The sequence below is a fragment of the Musca domestica genome, unplaced genomic scaffold (genome assembly GCF_030504385.1).
Source record: "Musca domestica strain aabys unplaced genomic scaffold, Musca_domestica.polishedcontigs.V.1.1 13, whole genome shotgun sequence".
Lineage (NCBI taxonomy): Eukaryota > Metazoa > Arthropoda > Insecta > Diptera > Muscidae > Musca > Musca domestica.
Window position 1 is genome coordinate 5,208,747 of NW_026712172.1, and position 23,949 is coordinate 5,232,695.

At 34.5% G+C, this 23,949-nt stretch overlaps 1 protein-coding gene across 1 annotated transcript in view; it reads left to right on the top strand.

Moving 5' to 3' along the window:
• Positions 1-2,098: 2,098 nt before the first annotated feature.
• The window catches only part of LOC101889633 (serine/threonine-protein kinase par-1), a 42,043-nt gene continuing 20,192 nt past the window's right edge, over positions 2,099-23,949 (top strand). The window contains exon 1 of the mRNA XM_020035514.2: positions 2,099-2,650. The gene's annotated coding sequence lies outside the window, so the exon portion shown is untranslated. The remainder of the gene's footprint in view (positions 2,651-23,949) is intronic.

Genomic DNA, 23,949 nt, shown 5'->3' on the forward strand with positions numbered 1-23,949 from the left:
ACTATACGTAGACGTGGACCTGCACAGACATTTTTCTGGCATGGGCTGAAGTATCCATTATGAACTTCACATGCGAAATTTTAAACAATCCCGGTAAATAGTGTCGCTAAATTCATCAAAATACCGAATATCGGGGGGGTACGGTATATGGGGGCTATATGAAGACGTGGACCTACATGACCATTTTCTGTTTTATGCTGCAGTATCTATTACGAACTTCAAATACCAAATTTGGAACAATTCCGCTAAATAATGTCGCTAAAATCATCAAAATACCGAATATCGGGGGGTACTGTTATATGGGGACTATATGAAGACGTGGACCTACATGGCTCATTTTTTGACTTAGGATGTAGTATCTATTACGAACTTCAAATAACAAATTTGAAACAATTTCGGTGAATAATGTCGCTAAAATCATCAAAATACCGAATATTTGGAGGTACCGTTATATGAGGGCTATATGATAACTTGGACCTACATGGCCCATTTACGAACTTAACCTGCCTACTAGCAAAATATACATGTGTGCAAAATTTTAGCCTTCTATCTCAATTTGTTCGAAAGATAGCGTGATTACAACAGACAGACAGACAGACGGACAGACAGACAGACACACAGACAGACAGACGGACATGGCTAAATCGTCTTAGAATTTTACGCTGATCAAGAATATATATACTTTGTTGGGTCTGGCATGAGTATTTCGAGGAGTGACAAACAGAATGACAAAATTAATATACCCTCCATAGTATGGTGGAGGGTATAAAAAATTGTTCAGAAAATATTCAAATTCGGGTGTTTTCAAAATGCTTATTGCAACGTATGCATCGACAAAGTCTACAGTTTTTGTCGCGAAATAAACCATAAGAGATATATAGAACACAATTTTCATTCAGTTTTCGCGGTTTTAAATTATTTATTCAAAATCAATGCAACAAGTTGTTTGCTTTTTTATTGTTTTGATAGCAATTCTGACATTACAGGTAGGTACAGGTACTTGCAATTTTTTCAAAGTTAGCCTACCTTGTATTCATTTTACCATGGTATTTGGGTAATATGGGCGCACTAAATATGTTACCATATAGGGATGATCATTATTTTTGTACCAATAGAGTTGTCGATCGTACAGAGTTTTATACCCTCCTCCATACATAGTATGGAGCATGGTACAATTGTACCATGGTATGGACGGTATATTAAGTTTGTCATTTCGTTTGTAACTCATCGAAATAATAATTTTGGACCTAACAAAGTATATATATATTCTTGATCAGCGTAAAATTCCAAGACGACTAAGCCCTGTTCGTCTGCTTTAATCACGCTAGAGTCAAAATATTTTTTTGTGAAATTATTTTTAATGGAATTATCTGAAAATCCACAAAAGGAGTTATTTTTGAGTACTTTACCCCCTGGAAGAGAATTCTCTAAATAGGCCCCCATACAACGGTACCACCCGATATTTTAATGATTTTAGCCACATTTTTCAATGGAATTATCTGAACTCCTACACAAGAAGTTCTTTGTGAGTACTCTACCCCCTGGAAGAAATTTGCTGATATAGGTCTACGATATTGTATATCCCTCGTATATCGACATTTTTACCGGAGTTGTTTCAAATTTCGTATTTATAGATCATAATGAGCACAAGAGCCTATGACAAAAAATTGCGTATACAGGTCCTCGTCTAGGGATTAAAGTATTAAAAGTTCGCTCCCCCGAACTTGGGTGCTTTTTTACTTTTTAAATTACGTACGACGTACGAAACATTTTACCACTGTGGGGAAAGTGAGTATTTTTCGGGTCTAAGGTAGGCCAATTACGAAAAAAACCTGCAATACTTTTTTAGTTTATTTTATTAATTATTATTATTAATTATTTTCATTTATAATTTATAGCAACTAATTGCAAATCTAATAGATTCTTGCAGTCGTTGGAACACAGTACAAAAAGTAGTTCAAAAAACAAATTGCAAAGTCGATAAATTGAATCGAATAGTCGATAATCGACCTGCATACCCCTAGTAGGAATATTCCGTTTTGTAACGGTAACACCGTAACATTTTTATCACTGCTGCAAACGACAAGGAACAGTTGAAAGTTCACGAACAGTCTCACAATAGTCGTGTGTTAAATAGAAGAAAAATAATATTTGGCCAGTGTCGTTGTTTTGCGCGAGTCTTTTCATAATAAAATATTTTCATTAAAATTCAACAAATTAAGATTACAACAATAAATTGAAAATCTATTGACGAAATCTGTGATATTTTGCATGTGTGATATTTTCTCACTTTGATTTTTTCTATTGAAATCGGGTAATTTGTGTGTGTGAGTGCGAGTGTGTTGGGTCTAGCCGACATTGACGACCTCGTTCGAGGCCAATATGCAATGTTCTCGTTAATTTTGCGGTTGAAGAAGAAAATTCATTCAAATGCTCGTCGTTCGTTTTCGGTGAATAGCAAGGGAAGTGTTTTTCCATCGAAAATAAATTAATGGCCCTCGATGAAGTGAAAACGCAGCCATGATTCATTTAGTGAAAAAAATAATTGTGAATATAAAATCAGCCGTTGACGAAGTCGCAATGGCTGTAACTTGTTAATGGTTTTCGGGGGCTGGAAAATGCATTCATTGTGTTTAACAGTGGAAAAATGGTGAGTTTGCCTGTACATGTGAAAACGTTCGACATGTAGAGATGTGTGTGCTTGTATGAGTATCTATACGAGGTTGGCCGTGTACACGCGTTTAGACTTTTCTGTTTATATAACTCTCCAACTTTTCCAAATCGCAGTTAGACATCGAGAAATCGAGAATTACAGCATGTGCCTGCCAGGCACTGAGTGGAGCAGGTGTTTGAGTGTGTGGGGCATTATTGGAATTGTTATGAACTATTGATAAATTGAATGTCCATGCATTAAACCGTCTTTACATGGGGTAGATTATGATTTGTGTTGCGGATGGGTAGCAGAATCGGTGGTGGGTGGCTGATGGTGACAGTGATAGTGGTAATTGTGACGGTGGTTGTTTATCGATTTTCCCCCTTCAATGTTAATAGTTCTTTGCTCCTTTGTTGTGCTGTCACTTTGGCGTGTGACCCAATGACTGTTGATAAGATACAGTGTTTGTTTGTTTTCGTTTATTTTTGTCTTTATAACGGTTAATTGTTAAAGACTTGGTTGGATATGTTGTCCAACAAATAGGTATATTATTTTTAGATACATCGATTTTTTTTGTTGAGAGTGGCCCGGGTTGACACGTGTGTAGTAGACGGAGCTGATTTTTGAATAACCCCTTTAACCATCCTTGAAATAATGAGACGCAATAAGGAACTTCTTATATATGTGGGTTGTTACACATTGTCAGGACAATTAAGTTCAAATCTATATAAAAGTCTAGTTCGTATGATTTTTTAGACATAAGATTTAAGTAATTTTTTCGATTGAATGATCTGACCAATTAAAGTGAAAGTAAGTAGTTAATTTTGTGCATATCCATTGTACGCAAAAAGCAGTTCTATTCAAGCAAGAATCTTGAAAATGTTCATGAGGGCATGTGGAAGTTCTAAATGCAGTTAACTCACATGCACTAAACATTATGCTATAAGAGCGATGATTCTTGCGGCACGTAAACTACATAGTGTGTGCGATTTGTACTAAAAGAGTACTAGGAAGTTATGGATACTGAACTAACTTCATGTATTGCAATTTTAAAATATGTCATGTATTCGGATATCATACTACAAAAGTACAAAATATAATAGGGTAAGTGCGCCTAAGTTCGGAATGTCTCAGTAGTCGGCATTTTTTTTATATTTAAACTCAAATAAATACGAATTTTTATAGTTAAGTGTAAAAAAGAAATAAAAGAAATTATAATAGCTTCGAATATGATGCCAACTATGTTTGTATAAAATTTCGCTAAGAAAAATTATTTATTCCATTAAAAACTACATTTTTTCTCTGAAGGACTTTCAGCACGAAAGAAGCAATGCATTTTCTAAAGAAAATATGTTTATTTTTACAAATTTTCAACAGGGTCTTCTCAAAACCTTTATGGAACTGCCAGAAGACATGAATATTGCTTTCGAATTATTATAACTATGATGTTCTGGAACAGACCAATTACTGACAAAACTTTGAAAATCTTGAAATAAATACTTTAAAATAATGTTAATCAACCATGGTTGGGCATATTGCACTAAATTTTAGTGCACTAAGAATTAAAGAATTAGTAAATTTTTAGTGGTAGTGCAATTAACTAAACTTTAGTGGTATTAAAATATAAATGAACAACCACTATAATCTAGTGCTTCTAAAAAATACAAGTTAAAAGGCGTCAGTCGGTTTTGCCGATAGATGTATACTCTCAGCCTATATTATTAGTCTGATATAAATACTGTGACGTTTGTTGGGAAAATACATCGAAATATATTAAAAATTAGGACGGAAAAAACTAGAATATACTCCTTAAGGTATAAAAATACTAATAATAATAACAACTAAATGAGAGATGTAATGGACGAGAACAATAATAAGATATATATATATATATATATATATATATATATATATATATATATATATATATATTTATATTTATATATAAACAAAGAACAAAGAGAAATTTGAATTTTATAGTGACAATTCAATACTTGATCTAACGTTTACTCCTGAAAATGGCACTGCCGATGTGATAGACCCTTTCGAGCTTGATTTAGTAGGAGTCAACAGACTTCTTTTTAGTGAAGAATTTATTAAAATAATTAAAAAGGTAATAAAAATAAAGCTTTTTTTAGAGAAACGAAACTACGGAAATGTGTGTAGTAAAGGGTGTCAGAAATAAGTAAAAGGATCGACTTAAGTAAGTTCTAATTGCATTCTTCACATGCGGAGCAAACACACAAAATAATGTCGAGTTTGAAGCAAAAAAAAAAAAAAAAGTTAAAAAGCAGAACTTTGAATACCCTCCACCATTTGGAACGAATTAGGAAATAAAATCCTGAGAAAACTTTGGTAAAATTTAAAAAATACCGAATATTGCCGTTATATTGGTGTATACGACGTGGACCCACATAGGCGTTATTTGCCATGAGTCATTACAAATTCAAATTCGGAACTTGAAATAAACGGTGAATAATGTAGCTAAAATTGTCAAAATATAGAATATAGGGAGGTACCGTTATATCGGAGCTGTGCGAAGACCTGAAGACCTGCGTAGACAATTTTTTGTCATATTCTGTAGCATCCATTACGAACTTCAAATACAACATTTCAAACAATTTCGGTGAGTATTGTACCTGAACTCGTCAAAATACCTAATATAGGGAGGTACTGGTATATGGGGCCTATACGAGGACCTGGACCTGCATAGATAATTTTCTGTCATAGACTGGAGTTTCCATTACGAACTCTAAATGCGTAATTTGAAAAAATTTTGGTGAATAAAGACGCTAAAATTACCAAAATACTGAATATAGGGAGGTACCGTTATATGGGGGATATACGAAGACGTGGACCTGCACAAAAAATTTTATGTCTTAGGCTGTAGTATCCATTGCGAACTTCAAATACCAAATTTTGAACAATTCCAATTAATAATGTCTCTAAAGTCATCCAAATACCAAATATCGGGAGGGATAGTTATATGGGGGCTATACGAAGACGTGGACCTGCACAGACTATTTTCTGTCTTAGGCTGTAGTATCCATTACGAACTTCAAATGCGAAATTTGAAACAATTCCGGTAAATAATGTCACTAAAATCATCAAAATACCGAATATCGCGAGGTACCGTTATATGGGGGCTATAAGAAGACGTGGACCTGCACAGACAATATTCTGTCTTAGGCCGTAGTATCCCTTTCGAACTTCAAATACCAAATTTGAAACAATTCTGGTGAATAATGTCGCTAGAATCATCAAAATACCGAATATCGGGAGGAACCGTTATATGGGGACTATATGAAAACGTGAACCTACATGCCCCATTTACGAATTTAACCTACCTACTGTAAAAATAAACCTGTGTGCAAAATTTTAGCCTTGTATCTCAATTCGTTCGAAAGACGGATATCGTTAAATCGACTTAGAATTTCACGCTGATCAAGAATATATATACTTTGTTGGGTCTGGCATGAGTATTTCGAGGAGTTACAAACGGAGGGTATAAAAAAAATGAAAACAGACAGAAAGCTGGTCGGAAATCAGTATTTTCAGAAGATGTGCTAAGCTTCTTGTGTGATACCTGTTCTCCGCTCTCCTTGATAGAAAGTAAGAGCTTTTTAAAATTATTTCCCGGAAAAATGCCTAGCAGGCTATCTATCACCCGACTACTGTCCGACAGTAACCAAAAATATGTCCACAAATTGTCAAGTATGTTTGCACTACAACTGATTTTTGGTCTGGAGGAAAGAAGTAATTTTTGGATGCTTTCTCTCTAAAAAGAAAATCTGTTGCGCTGGCCTGCCGAAGATTCAAAGAAACACATAAGAGTATCAGACATAATATGCGAGGTAAACGAGCAATATAATTTGCCATTTAGCACAATTGTTTACACTATAACTGGCAAATATGACGTGTTTTGTGCATTATAACATGAAATCGGCCGAAAATATATATGGGAGCTATGTCCAAATCTGAATCGATTTCAATATAATTTGACAAATTTATGTTTGTTCCAAATTCCGTTAAACATTCCAAAGTTCATTGAAATTGGTTCATCCAATACATGAAATCGGCCGAAAATATATATAGGAGTTACATCCAAATCTGAACCGATTTCAATATAATTTGGCAAATAAATTTTAAGACCAAATTTTATAGGGTGTTTGATGAAACAAATACATGAAATCGGCCGAAAATATGTATGGGAGCTTTATCCGAATCTGAACTGATTTCAATATTATTTGGCGAATTTATGTTTCTTTCGAATTCCCTTACATATAGAGATACATAGCGTGCTTGGTGCATCAAATAATTGAAATCGCCAGAAAATTTATATGGGAGCTATATAAATCTGAACTGATTATAAAATTATTTTTGCAAATAAATTTTTTAGACAAATTCCATCGCACATTAAAAATTTCATTGAAATTCGGCATACACAGCGTGTTTGAAGCATCAAATACATGAAATATATATGGGATCTACATCCAAATCTGAACGGATTTTAATATAATTTGGCAAATTTGTTTTTGTTTCAAATTTACTTCCGATTCTGTAAAATTTATATAGCCTATGTTACTTTCATGTTTTCATAGTACACTTGGATATTTTCAGGAAAATCTCAGCGGTTTTCGAGCCTGCAAATGACAAACAATCAAACGTACAAACATTTTCCTCATTTATAAATATAGGTAGATATATCACATCAAGTGCTTTAAAATTATTTAATTTGTGAGAAATTCGTACTCTATAGGACCAAAAAGTACTAAAATATACAATATTGTTACGATCGGTAAGAGGTAGACTAAATAATATTGTTATTATGCAATTAGTACGAAAAAACAAATCTTCTACCATGATTTGTAACATAAGTTATTTAATTTATTCTTTGCTATAATTAATTAGCACGAAGTGTAACCGGGACTTTACTTGGATCGTAGGTATTAAAAAATATATACTAAATATATAATATTTAGTTTAAAAGCAAATATTGTTTGATTCCGTCCCATCATCATAATACGAGTACGTGTTAAAAGACGTGTTTTAATATTGAAAACAAGCAAACTAATGAAAATTTTATTTTCTGTATATACATACAAAACTTATGTATGAGAAATATATCAAAGCATTCTACAATAAATAAGACTAAGGTTTATTTTATCAAAGTACAATCTTCAATCTCAACACCCCCACTAGATTGGTCTTTGATACCAAGTAAATTGCAGCAGTGGATATGTTTAGAGGATGGCAATGCTTTGGTCATCACGTCTGCTACCATATCTCCTGTTTTTATATAGGATATCTTTATTTGATCTTCTTCGATTAATTCTCTAATAAAGTGGTCGCGAATGTCGATGTGTTTAGATCGAGCATGAATCTTGCTATTTCGAGAAAGATAAATTGCGCTCTTGTTGTCACATTTGATTTCAACAGATTGAAATTCATTAAGCTCTGTGAGAAGTGATTTCAACCACATAGCTTCTTGTGGTGAAGTCGATAGTGCCATGTACTCGGCTTCGGTGGTAGAAAGTGCTGTGGTTTGTTGCTTCCTTGAGTTCCAGGATATTGGCCCGTTTTGGAATATGAAAACATAACCAGTGCTTGACTTTCTATCGTCCACGTCACCAGCCCAATCAGCATCGGTAAATCCATTTAATCGGATTGAATCATCTTTGCTAAATTCCAATGCATAGTGCTTTGTGCCTTTTAAGTAACGAAAAACTCTTTTGACGGCTTGCCAATGTGCTTTCCCCGGATTTTTATTAAATCTTGAAAGAACCCCCACTGCATATGAAATATCTGGTCTTGTTACCTGGACTGCATATATAATACTTTTAATTGCTTCCTGATATGGTACATTTGCCATTTCAATTATTTCTTCTTTGCTTTTAGGACACATATCTTTAGTAATTTTCTGATTAATGTCCATTGGGGTTGAAATTGCGTTGCATTGATCCATGTTGAACTTTTTCAGCATATCATCTATATATAGTTTTTGATCGAACCAAAGCTTTCCTTTTTCTCTATCTCTTGTAAGTTTCATCCCCAATATGTAATGCGCCGGACCAATGTCCTTCATCTTGAAGCATTTTGAGAGACTTTCCTTTATATGCACTTTTCGTTTTTGATTATTCGAGAAAATTAATATGTCATCGACATAAACTGCAACGTAAGTTTTCTCTCCATTTTGCGTTTTGAAATAAATTCATGGCTCGGTTTTGGATTGTGTAAGTCCAATTTTCTTAAGTTCTTCGTCCTATTTTCTATTCCAAGCCCTACTTGCTGATTCAATCCGTATATCGATTTCTTTAGGCGGTAAACTTTTCGTTTGTCCTCGTTGCACCCTTCTGGAATCTTCAAGTATATTTCTTCCTTAAGATCACTTTGTAGAAATGCAGTCACCACATCCATTTGATCTATGTCCAAGTCGTAACGCACTGCCAAGCTCAGGAGTAGTCGAACTGATGAAAAGCGCACAACTGGAGAAAAGGTCTCACTGTAGTCGATTCCTTCTTTCTGTGAGTATCCTTTAGCTACGAGTCTCGCATGGTAGCGTTCAATTTCACCGTTGAAATTTCTTTTTATTTTGAATGTCCATTTGCTATCAATTGCATTCTTTCCTGGAGGCAAATTTGCTATTTCCCAAGTACCATTTTCAGATAAGGCATTTAGTTCATCAGCGATAGCCCTTTTCCAGTGTTCACTTTTTAGAGCTTGTTTCATACTTGTCGGCTCTTCAGGGCATTCAATATGACTCACTTGTGCATATTTTGGATTGGGTTTCATAGTTCTGGAAGACTTTCTTAATTGCGGAGATGTGATTCCAACTTCATCATTCATTTCGTTTGTCAAATCAGTACATTCTTCAATTTCTTCTTCGGAATTTCCTTCCAGATCAGTTTTATTTTAAATTTTTTGTACTCCCTGAATGATGGAACTTTCTTCCCCCACTGAATCACATCCGAGATCAATTTTGTAAAATGAAAATCCATTTTCTTTAGGTTCCAATTCGTACATGAAATCTGTCTCAAAAAATTTCGCATCTCTATTTAAGATTACGTTGTTAGTTTTGGAATCGTAAAATCTGTAAGAAGTCGGATGTTTTGAATAACCAACAAAAATAACCTCTTTGCCTTTTGGGTCCAACTTCTTGTGTTTCTCCTTTGGAATTTGAATGACAGCTTTGCACCCAAAAACTTTAAAATTTTTCACATTAGGCTTCACACCATACCAGGTTTCATCAGGACTCTTGAAATTTTGGCTTTTACAAGGATTACGATTCAATAAATATTCCGCAGTATAAACAGCTTGTGCCCAAAAATCTTTATGCAGATTGGAATCTATTAAGAGGCATCTTGCTTTGTCCATAATAGAACGATTCATCCTTTCTGACTTACCGTTTTGTTGCGGTGTGTAAGGCACAGTAGTTTGATGCTGAATACCACTTTGCACGGTGATAGATTTCATTCTGGAATTGCAGAACTCAGACCCATTGTCGGTCCTGAGAGTTTTGATTGTTTTGCCGGTCTGGTTTTCGACATTGTTCTTGAATTCCAAAAACTTCTCAGCCACTTCACTTTTCGCCTTTAAAAAATATACGAAAACTTTTGAAGAAAAGTGGTCAACAAAGACCACCATGTATCTTGAGCCTGCAAATGAACGGCATTCCATTGGACCGTAAACATCACTGTGTATCAACTGAAGGACATCAGTGGTACGATTTGCCGATTCATGAAATGGATGTCTAGAAAATTTTCCTTTGTAGCACGTAAAACATTCAATGTTACATGGCTCACAAGTAATAACAGCGACAGATCCTTCAACCATTTTCTTTCAAATTTCACTACTGACATGTCCTACGCGCTTGTGCCACATTTTACCATCTTGCGGAATTTTGCCCATGTAAGCACCATAATTTGAAGTCTTCAATTGAAACATGCCATTCACATGATATCCAGCTGCAATTACTTCCTCATCATTGTTGATAACTTTGCAGCCTTTATTATTAAAATGAACTTCGTGACCATTTTGCACTATTTTTGACACCGACAACAGATTAAGGCACAATTCAGGTACCAGCAGTACATCTTTGAGCACAACGCTTTCGAATTGTTTAGCCACACGAGTTGTCAATTCCACATTACCCATGCCTTTAACATTGATTTTTGAATTGTTCGCAATTGTCACTTCAGCAGTCTTGGGTTCCAGCTTCCCATTGAAAAATTTTTCGTTGGAGGATATATGAGCCGAAGCTCCAGAGTCAAAATACCAATTTTCCTTTGCAGTGCTACATACAGAGAACGAACCATTCATAGCATTTACCTTCTTCTTTGTATTGGACTTATTTGGACACTTAGCAGCTATATGTCCAAATTCCTGGCAATTGAAACATTTTGGACCTTTAGGTTTTTGCTTCTAACGGCTAGGAAGAGCGAGATTTTCATCATCACGGGTTCGAACATCCTGCAAAAGTTTTAGCTTGATGGAATCGCCAGTGATTTTCATTCCTGAACTTTGTATGCCCATGATCATTGGTTTGTACTCCTCTGGAAGACCAGCAAGCATCATGGATCCGACCCATTCTTCATCCAACTTCAATCCAGCACTCCTTAGCTTATGTGCACTAGTCAATATATCGTTTACATACCCTTCCACGGACGCAAAGCTATTGAGTTTCGCAGAACAGAACTTCTGGATAAGGCCGACTCTTCTTACTAAGCCAAAATCAGCAAAGACTTCGTTCAATGTATCCCATATTTCTTTGGCACTGTTGCACTCTCGAATATGAGGATACACACATTTATCCACTAACATTATTAGTTCTGCTCTAGCTTGAATCTTCTTTTCCGGCTTGGTTTCCAGTCCTTCCACAGACGCCCATAATTCCTTCATTTGAAAATAAGCCATTACGGCAAACTTCCAATCCTCAAAGTTTTCATTTCTGCGGAGTTTCTCAATAAGATTATTGTTCGTTGCCATTGCAGATCGATAATGTAATCTCAAAAAGTTTAACAAATTTAAATCTTTTACGCGTTCAGGCCCATAACCTGTTAAAAGACGTGTTTTAATATTGAAAACAAGCAAACGAATGAAAATTGTTTTTCTGTATATACATACAAAACTTATGTATGACAAATATTATATCAAAGCATTCTACAATAAATAAGACTAAGGCTGGAAATACATAAAGAGCATATTTGGCTGGCTTAAGTCAGCGGCTGGATTCTTCGTAGATGAACAAAGGAGTTTTAGGTTGACTTAGTTCGATTTTGGCCCTAGGCTCCTTTGTTCATTTCCGAAGAAGCCAGCCGATGACTTAAGCCAGCCAGATAAGCCCTTTATGTATTCCCACCTTAAGGCTGGAAATACATAAAGCGCATATTTGGCTGGCTGAACAAAGGAGCCTAGGGCCAAAATCGAACTAGGTCAACCTAAAACTCCTTTGTTCATCTACGAAGAAGCCAGCCGATGACTTAAGCCAGCCAAATATGCGCTATATGTATTTCCACCCTAAGGTTTATTTTATCAAAGTACAATCTTCAATCTCAACAGTACGGTACCGTGTTTTAACCGTTTTGGTATTTGGAATTGGCATTAAAAAAATAGTACAATTAAAATGTAATTGTTTTATTCTTAGGATAAGCGATTAGCGGAGAATTGTTTTTATATCCTCTGGAACGACATGAGATTGTATCCTTTGTGTGCTGGTTTTGGCGGATTGTGCTGGCTGCTTGTGGAACATTGCCAAGTAAATAGGCCGCCAATGTTTAACAGTGATTTATAACATCGACTGTTTAGGGAAACTAATCGTCAAATCACCCCCGCAGCGTACAGAAATGAAAATTCAAGGTCAAGGTCAAGTTTTCTTTCGAAATGAAATTTACAATATTAGCAGACTTAAATTAAATAAATCATAAGAAAGGGACTCCGAATATGAGGTTTGAGATTTAAATAATATGGGTGTTGCGAAAATATTGGTTTTTGATCATAGAAAATTGTGCATAACCAAATCGCAAAGTGGCTGTCCTGTGTTTCCCATAACCCCACTAATTCTACTCTGGAGATCTTGAATAGACGCTGGGCTGTTGGCCTGTAAAAGAACAATAGTTTCGATGCTTGTGTGAAAGTGAACGTTGTCCCAGGTAGGGTTTAGTGTTTGCATTTCGTTATCGGCTTTCGATGGAACTCTGGATTAGTTTATTGGGTTTTCTAGTGGGCCAAGACACGACGTAGTTGATGTTCTTCCGGCAATTTTTACTCCGAATGACAATGTAATGACGTTTGTGAAATACATATTCCTCCCCGGGGAGACAAAAAACTGCTACCTGTTATGTGCCAGGTAAGGTGGTACCAATCGAGAATCTCAAATACCAAACATCAAATATTACCATATAACTGGATACCGGGCTACATCTGCCAAAGAAGCTGGGATTTGTTACGAACTTTAAACGCCAACTTTGAGAGAATTTCGTTGTAAAATGTGTTCAAAAGTCGTCTAAATGCCTGTTATATGAGGGCTAGGGAGGACTCATACCATAGCAATTTTGGACCCTTATGGAAAGTTTACCGAATATCGGGAGGTGCGTTTATATGGGGGATATACGATATCGTGGACCCATATAGACAATTCTCTTTCAGGGGTTAAAGTACTTATAAATAACTCCTTGTGCAGAATTTCAGACAATTCCATTGAAAAATATGGCAAAATATATGTAGCCCATCTTCGAACTTGTCCTGCCTGCAGACAAAAAACGGATCGATGCAAAAATTTAACTTTCTATCTTAATTCGTTTTGACTGTATCGTGATTACAACAGACGGACGGACGGACAGGGCTAAATCGTATTAGAATTTTTCGCTGATCGAGAATATATTTATATACTCTGTTGGGTCTAAAATTATTATTTCGATGAGTTACAAACGGAATGACGAACTTAAGATACCATCCATACTATATATGGTGGAGGATAAAAAACAAAATTTTCTAATATTGGATATACCATTATATAGGGGCTATATCAAAAAGGTGACTTATATTTTACGAACCTAAAATACATTTGAGTGAAATTTTGTCCACAGATTTCATTCCATTTAGAAGAGAGTGGTTGTCACAGACGGACGGACATCGCTAAATCGACATTTGCAATTTTTTGACATCATAAAGGACAAATCGGTTATTGCAGTAAAATCTTCTACATTCTTGTAGTTGAGGAATATAGCAAGAATGTTATGCTGATTTGAAATTTAAATAAAACAGATGCCAAATTATAAAATGGACAAAAAAATGTATTTGGTAAATATTTTTTGTCAATAAACATTTAAATATAATTTCGGCCTTTTGAGGGCGTATTTCAGCAATGACCTTTGCTTTCCGAAGCGTATGTATCTCCAGTGGAGATTCTCCACACAAAAATAATAAAGCGGCACCAAATAGCAAGAACTCACGTTCGGTCCATTTCTAGAAATAATGTTGTCGTTGAAATGTTCAATAAGTCCATTGTTTCAACCGCAGTATGACAAATGGCACCATATTTCGTTCACATCCGTATCTTGACATTTTGACAACAACAATTCATTGATCATGATTCTGTATCCCCACTGTATCTGTATTCCCCACTTTTTATACCCTCCACCTTGGAAAGGAGGGTATATAAACTTTGTCATTCCGTTTGTAACATCTTTAAATATTCGTCGTAGACCCCATAAAGTATAAATATTCATATATATAAATACTAGCTGGCCCGGTCCGCGTTGCCGGCCCGTAGTTTTTGTCTATTATGCATATTTGTCAAAGCATAATTATTCACAGATATGACTGATATAAGTGTTCGCGTACTGGTCGATTAAGTGTTTTAAAATACCTATACCCATATTTAAGCCGTGGGCTTCACTATTTAAACCGTGGGCTTCAAAGGTGTGGATGTGCCATACAAATCTATTAAAAAGTATATATCAATCTTATCCACATGTAAGGGGTCAACTTAATTTTTAGTATGCAAAATTTTTCAGTCAAATGAGCAGCAATTTGGAATTTGCTGTATTTTGTACACCTCATAATTGAGGGCTGAATGAATTCAGAATAGCCAAAGTTAATTACTTTTTTAAAGCCATTAGCACCTCAGATTGTCCATTAGAGTTCTTATAAGTCCCCCTAACCATGTCGGTCTGTTTGTCCGCCAAAAGGTGGACTTGAGGGGGTACTATTATATGGAAAAAATTCTAAAATTTGTATATTTGTTCAAATTTTTATGTAAGATTTTCACCCCCAAATACACAATTTTAGCCAAATCCTTTGAAATATGGTAAAATCAGGAGGTTCCTTTATATGGGCACTACTCCGAGACATCGACCTACATTGAAAACATTCTTCTACCCCTTATAATCCAATATGACAAATAGAGACCAAATCAAAAATATAGTACAACATCATCTGATCTGATTTAAATGAGTAAAAAACAAGTTAAAAAGTATCGGTCGGTATTGCCGACAGATATATACCCTCAGCCTGTGTTCGATTATTTAAATATAATTTGACTAGTGTTACAATTATTCAAACGTTTTACCCTCTATGAAGCAGGTTCCGAAAGAATGGGCCAATATTGTCTATTTCGTATCGGACCCCAATATATGATATAAATATTCCGACGTTCCTGGTATGGATTATATCGACTAACTCCTTCACTATGTATGAGATATGTAATAATTTTTAGAAAATGTTAAAATGTGAGTGATGTACAAGATAGAGTCTACCGAAATATTCCACTTTTATACTTCATCTGATACAAATAAAAAATATTGAGCGAAATATTTGGCAACAATAAAAGAAAGGATATTTATGTACACTTTTATGCGAAATCATAATTCCGATAAATTTCATATTCATATCAGGCTCTTGTTTAGAGAATTATTTGAGCATAGCAAGTAGTAAAGAATTGCTAAATTGTTTCGAAAGTTATGACAGATAAAATTATTGAAAATTGTGACCCCAGAAGGGTTGGCAGGTATATATTAATTTCACAACCGATCTTGTATGTGTGAAATTTGAGGAGAGTTGGATGTTTATTTCGCTTTATTTGGGCGTTCGTTTTTCAAAATCTTGAACCCTATGTATGGGGGAGAAGTAATGGTTCGATCTATACCACCTTTATAACAGATCTTGTGTTGATAGAAATGTTGAGATGTGCCAAGTCTAAATGGAATCGGATGTTAATTTGGCGGTTTATTACTTTATGGGTATTCAAAATTTCGACACTTTGTGGGGGAGGTACCAAAAGGAGTGTGCCGATAAATTCCATTTTCGCACCAGACCTTGGACTAATAAAATTATTGGGATGTGTGAAATTTAAAGACTATCGGACTCTTACATCACATTTTATAAGAGTTTTAATAATCCAAAATTTTGACCCTTTGTGGGGGAGGTCCCTGATGGAGTGGACCGATATTGTCCATTTTCGCACATGACCTAACAATGATGAAAATATTAGGATTCGCAAAGTTCCAGCAAAATCGGATTATCCTTTCTCTTTTTGTGCAAAAAATATTTTTTGAAAAGTTCGACCTTTTGTGGGGGAGGTACAAGAAGGAGTTAACCGATACATTCCATTTTCGCACCAGACCTTGGACCAATAAAGGTTTTGGGATGTGTGAAATTTTAAGACTATCGGACTCTTACGTCACATTTTATAAGAGTTGTAATTATTCAAAATTTTGACCATTTGTGGGGGAGGTACTTGATGGAGTGGACCGATATCGCCCATTTTCACACCTTACCTAGCACTGATGAAAATATTAGGATTCGAAAAGTTCCAGCAAAATCGGATCATCATTTCTCTTTCTGTGCAATAAATTCGTTTCTTTGAAAATTTTGACATTTTGTGTGGGAGGTACCAGAAGGAGTGGACCGATATCGCCCATCTCCGAACTCGATCTAAGTTTGACAAAAATATTACGATGTACCAAGTTTGGATTAAATCGGATACTTCCTTTGAGAGATATCGTGCGCACCAGCCAGCCAGACAGACAGACGGACGGACGGACATCGGTAGATCGACTCCAAATGTTCTGAAACGGATTTGGTCCAAAGAGACCTAGGGTCTAAAACCGTTATTTCGACTAGGCACGTTTTGACCGTATCAAATGATGTATACCCTCTGTAGCCATATGGCTGAGGGTATAAAAACTATCCACCATATTTTTCATCATAGTATAATTCAATGACGATTCAACAAATATTCGGTCCCGTGCTATTTTCATATATTTGTAATTTGTTCATGTTTCCACAATTTATTTTATATAGATGTATATCCCAAATCTACGTTTCCAACTAATATCCTCTTGGGAGTTACAAATTCAATATAATACAAAATGTTCTTTTTTGACCACACATTATATGTGGAAGTGGGCTTGGAGATACTCCAATGTGGGGACTTTACTTAAATAAATTTCTATGTGGCAATTATCTGTATGATGGTTCCCTAACCCCTTAAAGACAAAGATGCTAAATAATGGCCAAACAATGAAAAAAGTGGCCAAGACCCAAAAAATAGCTTAAATCATAAGATGGTTATATTAATATGAAATCGGGATGTACCCTTATCGTGAGTTATGATCGATATCATGACCCGCAAAAGTGATTTAAGGTATCTTGAATGTTTGTGCAGAATTTCTGGAAGGATAGAAATCCTTTTCTTACTAAGAGTCTCATTCGCTCTACTATTTTCCACCCTTTATATTTGGTATTTTACTGATTGTACACCCAAAGAATTTTGCATTTTGAGCTCTCATTGGACGAATTATGAAAGAAGTAGGTCCACGCTTTGAAATGAGCTCAATTAGGCTCTTTCTGTCATTTTTGGTTATTTAAATGTGTTCGCATCTTCCATCTGAACCACGATGTCGGCCCTGTAGTTGAAAGGTAGATGTCAGTTACAATCGTATTTCGCACTTATTTCATTTTTTGGTGAAAAATTGTATATAGTGAAAAATTATTCTTTATTTTGTTCACAAAAACTCCACTGAATTCAATATGATATTACAAATTGAAAAAAATGACAAAAGAAGAATAACAAATTCAAAAAATCTTCAACTTGTTCGCTGATTTATTACAGCAAATGTTTATAGACTCGATTTTGAAAAAGAAATTATCTTTTAATTAATAATAGCTCTCTTTTGGTGTGACCGCGTTAAATTATTTCGATATCATCTATTCCGTTACGCCACCACATAATTCGGTACTACACTTCCATGTAAACCGCCATTAATTTCACTTATCAAGAAATCAAGTCAAATAAATTGGTATTAATATTCGAATTCAAAAATAAAATATAAAAAACACTACAAATGTACATTAGAAAAAAGTAAGTCAAAATGGAAAAAAATCATGCAAAATAAAACATTACTATTGTACATTTCAAAAGTCAAAATGAAAATGTTAATATATCACATTTTTACGCAATTTTTTTGGATATTATCCTTTTCGGAGAGGAGACAACTCCGAATTTGTGTGAATCGTTAAAATCAGTCCAGCGGTTCTTAAGTTATAAGCGTAGTAACTAACACAACTTATATTTATATATATAGATTCACTAGCTGGCCCGGTCCGCGTTGCCGGCCCGTAGTTTTTGTCTATTATGCATATATTCCCAAGCATAATTATTCACAGATATGACTGATATAAGTGTTCACGTACAGGTCGATTTAAAGTGTTTTAAAATACCTGTACCCATTTTTAACCAGTGGGCTTCAATATTTAAACCGTGGGCTTCAACTGTGTGGATGTGCTATACAAATCTATTAAAAAGTATATATCAATCTTATCGCCATATAAGGGATCAAATTAATTTTTAATATGGTAAAAATCGTAGCAAAATCTTCCAGTCAAATGAGCAGTAATTTGGAATTTGCTGTATTTTGTATACTACATAATTGAGGGCTGAATGATTTAAGAATAGCCAAAGTTAATTACTTTTTTAAACCCATTAGCAACTTAGATTGTGCATTAGAGTCCTCATAAGTCCCCCTAACCATGTCAGTCTGTTTGTCCACCAAAAGGTGGACTTGAGAGGGTATTATAACATGGATAAAAATTCTAAAATTTGTAGATATGTTGAAATTTTAGTGTAAGATTTTCACCCCCCTAATACGCATTATTAGCCAAATTCTTTGAAATGTGGTTAAATTAGGAGGTACCTTCTTTATATGGGCACTACTCCGAAACATCGACCTACATTGAAAACTTTCTTCTACCCCTTATAATCCAAGATGACAAATAGAGGCCAAATCAAAAATATAGCAGAACAATATAGCATGTCATAGCATTTCGCGTGATTTAAATAAGTAAAAATAGTTTTATCCACCTCATAATTGAGGGCAGAATGATAAGATGGGAATTAATTTTATTTGCCATTTAAATTGTAAGTTGGAGACCCCTTAAAGTCCATATTTTCATCATAGGATAATTCAATGATGATTAAACAAATATTCGGTCCCGTGCTACTTTCTTATATTTGTAATTTCTTCATGTTTCCACAATTTATTTCATATGGATGCACATCCCAAATCTACGTTCCCAACCAATATTCTCTTGGGGGTTAAAAATTCAATAAAATACAAAATTGTCTTTTCTGACCACACATTAGATGTGAAAGTGGACTTGGGGATACTCCAATGTGGGGACTTTACTTAAATAAATTCCTATGTGGCAATTATCTGTATGATGGTTCCCTACCCCAGGGTGGCATAAATAAAATTTTTTAGCCAAATCAATTGATGAATTTTGTCAATACCAATATGGGCCCTACTCTGAAAATTTCAAATTTTATGCGAAGAGGTTATCTACCCCCTTAGAAACAAAAATGTCAAATAAGGGCCAAAAAATGAAAAAAATGGCCGGCCAAGACCCCAAAAATAACTTAAATCATAGATGGTTATATAAATATGAAATCGGGTTGTTCCCTTATCCATGAGTTATGATCGATATAAAGACCTGCAAAAGTGATTTTAGGTATTTTGAATGTTTGGGAAGAATTTCTGGAAGGATATAAAACCTTTTCTTACTAAAAGTCCCATTCGCTCTACTATTTTGCACCTTTTATTTCAATATTGGTATATTACTTATTATTCTCCCAAAGAATTTTGCATTTTGAGCTCTCATTGGACGGATCATTGTCACGCTTTGAAATGCGTGCTTTTTCGGTCATTTTTGTTTGTTTAAATGTGTTCGCATCTTTCAGCTAACCCACGATGTAGGCCCTGGAGTTGAAAGGTAGATGTCAGTTAACATCCTATTTCGCACTTATTTAATTTTTTTAGTGAAAAATTATTCTTTATTTTGTTCACAAAAAATCCACTGAATTCAATATGATAATACAAATTGAAAAAAAAATTGACAAAAAAAAAAAGAATAACAAATTGAAAAAGTCTTCAACTTTTTCGCTGATTTTTTACAGCAAATGTTTTAAGATCCTTCCTTACAAAGTTTGTCAATAGAATGTACTATTACTTTAAAATTCGATTCCATTGAAAATGTTTTTTTTTTGATTTTTGCAATGAGATCTCTTTTTCATGATTTTTCAGCGATTTAGAAAAAGTAATTATCTTTTAACTTTGGTGTGACCGCGTTAAATTATTTCGATATCATCAATTCCGTTTCGCCACCACATAATTCGCTACTACACTTCCATGTAACCCGCCATCAATTTCAGTTCTCAAGAAATCAAGTCAATTAAATAAATTGGTATAAATATTCGAATTCAAAAATAAAATATAAAAAAACACTACAAATGTACATTAGAAAAAAGTAAGTCAAAATGGAAAAAAATCATGCAAAATAAAACATTACTATTGTACATTTGAAAAGTCAAAATGAAAATGTTAATATATCACATTTTTACGTGATTTTTTTTGTATATTATCCTTTTCGGATAGGAGACAATTCCGAATTTGTATGAATCATTAAAATCAGTTCAGCGGTTCTTAAGTTATAAGCGTAGTAACTAACACAACTTTCATTTATATATATAGAAGATAGATATATAAATGAAAGTTGTGTTAGTTACTACGCTTATAACTTAAGAACCGCTGAACTGATTTTAATGATTCATACAAATTCGGAATTGTCTCTTATCCGAAAAGGATAATATCCAAAAAAATCGCGTAAAAATGTGATATGTTAACATTTTCATTTTGACTTTTGAAATGTACAATAGTAATGTTTTATTTAGCATTATTTTTTTCCATTTTGACTTACTTTTTCTAATGTACATTTGTAGCGTTTTTTATATTTTATTTTTGAATTCGAATATTAATACCAATTTATTTAATTGACTTGATTTCTTGAGAACTGAAATTGATGGCGGGTTACATGGAAGTGTAGTACCGAATTATGTGGTGGGGAAACGGAATAGATGATACCGAAATAATTTAATGCGGTCACACCAAAGTTAAAAGATAATTACTTTTTTAAAATCGTTAAAAAATCACGAAAAAAGAGATCTCAAAATGGGAAAATATCGAAAAAAAAATTGCCAATGGAATTGAATTTTAAAATAAAAGTACATTCTATTGACAAACTTTGTAAGGATCTTTAAACAGTTGCTGTAAAAAATCATTTTTTCAATTTGTTATTCTTCTTTTGTCAATTTTTTTCAATTTGTAATATCATATTGAATTCAGTGGATTTTTTGTGAACAAAATAAAGAATAATTTTTCTCTATATACAATTTTTCACCAAAAAAAAATGAAATAAGTGCGAAATACAATGGTAACTGACATCTGACCTTTCAACTCCAGGGCCTACATCGTGCTTCAGCTGGAAAATTCTTAGACATTTAAACAAACAAAAATGACCGAAAAAGACTAATGGGGCTTATTTCAAAGCGTGGCCCTACTTCCTTCATGTGACAATAATCCGTCCAATGAGAGCTCAAAATGCAAAATTTTTTGGGAGTACAATCAGTAAAATTCCAAATATAAAGGTTGCAAAATAGTAGAGCGAATTTGACTTTTAGTAAGAAAAGGATTTCTATCCTTCCAACAATTCTTCCTGAACATTTAAGATACCTTAAATCGCATTTGCAGGTCATGATATCGATCATAAATAACCATCGTATGATTTAAGCCATTTTTGGAGTCTTCGCCACTTTCTTCTATTTTTGGCCCTTATTTGGCATCTTTGTTTCTAAGGGGGTAGAGAACCGGTTCGCGGAGTAGGGCCCATATTCTTGACCACTAAAAAATTGTATTTATGCTACCCTGGGGTAAGGAACCATCGTACAGATAATTGTCACATAGAAATTTATTCATGTAAAGTCCCCACATTGGAGTATCCCCAAGTCCACTTTCACATCTAATGTGTGGTCTGAAAAGAAAAATTTGTATTCTATTGAATTTGTAACCCCCAAGAGAATATTGGTTGGGAACGTAGATTTGGGATATACATCTATATGAAATAAATTGTGAAAACATGAACAAATTACAAATATAAAAAAGTAGCACGGAACCGAATATTTGTTGAATCGTCATTGAATTATACTATGATGAAAAATATGGACTTTATGGGGTCTCCAATTTACAATTTAAATGACAAATAAAATTAGTTCCCATATTACGGTAATGGGTGTAAAATAGTAATTATATTTGACTATTCTGAAATCAGTCTGGCCTCAATTATGAGGTGGATAAAACTATTTTTACTTAAATCACGTGATTTTTTTCAGTTTGACATGCTATGTTTTTCGATTTGGCCTCTATTTGTCATCTTGGTTTATAAGGGGTGAAGAAAGTTTTCAATGTATGTCGATGTTTCGCATTTTACCATATTTCAAAGGATTTGGCTAAAAATGTGTTTTTGAGGGTGAAAATCTTACACAAAAATTTCAACATATCTATAAATTTTAACATTTTCTCCATGTAATAGTACCCCATCAAGTCCACCTTTTGGCGGACTAACAGACCGACATGGTAAGAGGGACTTATGAGGACTCTAATGCACAATCTGAGGTGCTAATGGGTTTAAAAAAGTAATTAACTTTGGCTATTATTAAATCAATTAGCCCTCAATTATGAGGTGTACAAAGTACAGTAAATTCCAAATTACTGTACGTGAACATTTATAACATTCATATCTTTGAATAATTATGTTTTGACATATATGCATAATAGACAAAAACTACGGGCCTGCAACGCGGACCGGGCCAGCTAGTATATATATAGATAGATAGATAATCAGCATAAAATTCTGAGTCGATTAAACGATGTCCGTCTGTCTGTCCGTCTGTCTGTTGAAATCACGATACAGCCCACATTATTTGACGTAGAGCGCCAACATTTAGCAGAGCAATTTGTATTGTGTCTAGGATGGTTGGTATTGAAAATGAGATATATCGGTCCACTTTTTGGTATAGCCCCCATATAAAGGTACCTCCCGAGATTCGGTATTTTGATGATTTTAGCCACATTTTTCAATGGAATTGTCTGAAAATTCTTATTTGTAGGTCATAATGGGTCCTAGTTCGTGTGGCTAAACATTGTATGTATAGGTCCACGTTTTGGTATAGCCCCCATATAAAGGTACCTCCCGATATTCAGTATTTTATTTTTTTGCCACATTTTTTCACGGATTTGTCTATAAATTGGTATTCGTTGGTCATAATGGGTTCCAGCTCCGGTGGCGAAACATTGCATGTATGGGTCCATGATTTGGTATAGCCCCCATATAACGGTACCTCCCGATATTCGGTATTTTGATGGTTTTTGCCACATTTTTTCACTGATTTGTCTAAATATTGGTATTTGTGGGTCATAATGGGTCCTAGTTCGTGTGGCGAAACATTATATGTATAGGTCCTCGTTTTGGTATAGCCCCCATATAACGGTACCTCCCGATATTCGGTAATTTGATGATTTTTGCCACATTTTTTCAAGGGTTTGTCTGAAAATTGGTATTTGTAGGTCATAATGGGTTCTAGCTTCTTTGGCGAAAAATTGTATGTGTAGGCCACGATTTGGTATAGCCCCAATATAACGGTACCTGCCGATATTCGGCATTTTAATGGTTTTTGCCACATTTCTTCTAATGTTTACTTTGCCCTAAGGTGAAGGGTATTAAAAGTTTGGCCCGGCCGAATTTAATGTTTTTTTACTTGTTTTTTAAAGAAATAAGGGTCGATGATTCCGCCAGCCAAAAGAATGCACAGACAGTACATTTATCGTGATGCATTGATCATTTTTGAACGGAGCAGATTAACTTTGCGGTAAATTTGCTTGTTGACATATTCATTTAACCAAAAATGT